Genomic DNA, 2,500 nt, shown 5'->3' with positions numbered 1-2,500 from the left:
CTGAGCGGTGTACCAGGGGCACGGCGAAAAGTTGTTGTACCATAGGCACGAGAAAAGTTGTCGTACCATAGGCACGAGAAAAGTTGTCGTACCAGGGGCACGGAGGAAAGTTGTTGTACCATAGGCACGAGAAAAGTTGTCGTACCATAGGCACGAGGAGAGTTTGTGTGGCAAAGTGCTACTGAGCGGTGTACCAGGGGCACGGCGAAAAGTTGTTGTACCATAGGCACGAGAAAAGTTGTCGTACCATAGGCACGAGAAAAGTTGTCGTACCATAGGTACGAGGAGTGTGTGTGTGGCAAAGTGCTACTGAGCGGTGTACCAGGGGCACGGCGAAAAGTTGTTGTACCATAGGCACGAGAAAAGTTGTTGTACCATAGGCACGAGAAAAGCTGTCGTACCAGGGGCACGGAGGAAAGTTGTTGTACCATAGGCACGAGAAAAGATGTCGTACCATAGGCACTAAGAGAGTTTGTGTGGCAAAGTGCTACTGAGCGGTGTACCAGGGGCACGGCGAAAAGTTGTTGTACCATAGGCACGAGAAAAGTTGTTGTACCATAGGCACGAGAAAAGCTGTCGTACCAGGGGCACGGAGGAAAGTTGTTGTACCATAGGCACGAGAAAAGATGTCGTACCATAGGCACTAGGAGAGTTTGTGTGGCAAAGTGCTACTGAGCGGTGTACCAGGGGCACGGCGAAAAGTTGTTGTACCATAGGCACGAGAAAAGTTGTCGTACCATAGGCACGAGGAGAGCTTGTGTGGCAAAGTGCTACTGAGCGGTGTACCAGGGGCACGGCAAAAAGTTGTTGTACCATAGGCACGAGAAAAATTGTTGTACCATAGGCACGAGAAAAGTTGTCGTACCATAGGCACGAGAAAAGTTGTCGTACCATAGGCACAAGCAGTGCGTGCGTGTGTGTGGCAAAGTGTTTCTGCGCAGTGTACCAGGGGCATGTTTGAATTTACATTCTGGAGTACCAGGGGCACGAGGATTTTGCCAGTGGTGTTTTGCTTTGTCAGTGGGAGGGGGCTTAAGTGTGGGTCCACGGGGCATGCTGGAGGTCAAGGTCCATGCTGGATATGCGCTGGAGGGTAACTGCAGGAGAAGGAAAGCTAGTGGGGGATTAGAGCAGGGGAGGATGTGCGTCCCCGGGGCCTGCTGGAGGTCAAGGTCCATGCTGGATATGCGCTGGAGCGTAACTACAAGAAAGGTAAGCTAGTGGGGGACTAGAGCAGGGGAGGATGTGCGTCTCCGGGGCATGCTGGAGGTCAAGGGCCATGCTGGATATGTGGTGGAGGGTAACTGCAGGAGAAGGAAAGCTCATGGGGGATTAGAGCGGAGGAGTATGTGGGTCCTCGGGGCCTGCTGGAGGGCAAGGGCCATGCTGGATTTGTGGTGGAGGGTAACTTCGGGAGAAGGAAAGCTAGTGGGGGAGTAGAGCAGAGGAGTATGTGGGTCCCCAGGGCATGCTGGAGGTCAAGGGCCATGCTGGATATGCGGTGGAGGGTAACTGCAGGAGAAGGAAAGCTCATGGGGGATTAGAGCGGAGGAGTATGTGGGTCCTCGGGGCCTGCTGGAGGGCAAGGGCCATGCTGGATTTGTGGTGGAGGGTAACTGCGGGAGAAGGAAAGCTAGTGGGGGAGTAGAGCAGAGGAGTATGTTGGTCCCCGGGGCCTGCTGGAGGTCAAGGGCCATGCTGGATATGCGGTGGAGGGTAACTGCAGGAGAAGGAAAGCTCATGGGGGATTAGAGCGGAGGAGTATGTGGGTCCTCGGGGCCTGCTGGAGGGCAAGGGCCATGCTGGATTTGTGGTGGAGGGTAACTGCGGGAGAAGGAAAGCTAGTGGGGGAGTAGAGCAGAGGAGTATGTTGGTCCCCGGGGCCTGCTGGAGGTCCAGGTCCATGCTAGATACGTGGTACAGGGTTAACTGCAGGAGGGGGGGGGGGGGGGGGGGGGTAATGTGGGTTCACGGGGCCTGCTGGAGGTCAAGGTCCATGCTGGATATGCGCTGGAGCGTAACTGCAAGAAAGGAAAGCTAGTGGGGGAGTAGAGCAGGGGAGTATGTGGGTCCCCAGGGCCTGCTGGAGGTCCAGGTCCATGCTAGATATGTGGCACAGGGTAACTGCAGGGGGGGGTAATGTGGGTCCACGGGGCCTGCTGGAAGTCAAGGTCCATGCTAGACATGTGGTACAGGGTAACTGCAGGGGGAAGGGGGGGGGGGGGTAATGTGGGTCCCCGGGGCCTGCTGGAGGTCAAGGTCCGTGCTAGATATGTGGTACGGGGTAACTGCGGTGGGGGGGCGGATCTAATGGGGGACTAGATCAGGTGAGGATGTAATGGCCAGTTCGACAGCAGCACATCTTTTTCGACCGTAAGGGAGAGAGGAGGCCGACTCTCTGCCTCGGCCAAATGGAGAGAGATTTTCAGCAGGGCCAGTGCACCAGGAGCACATCTTTTTCAACCGTGAGGGAGAGTGGAGGCCGACTCACCACCTCGGC

This window comes from Aulonocara sp. 'chitande type north' Nkhata Bay, unplaced genomic scaffold, assembly GCF_057382095.1.
Source record: "Aulonocara sp. 'chitande type north' Nkhata Bay isolate Kocher_YH1m ecotype deep benthic unplaced genomic scaffold, A_spYH_male_GT1.1 unmapped_scaffold_33, whole genome shotgun sequence".
Lineage (NCBI taxonomy): Eukaryota > Metazoa > Chordata > Actinopteri > Cichliformes > Cichlidae > Aulonocara > Aulonocara sp. 'chitande type north' Nkhata Bay.
The sequence above is the reverse complement of the archived record's forward strand: the minus strand, read 5'-3'. Positions refer to the sequence as shown.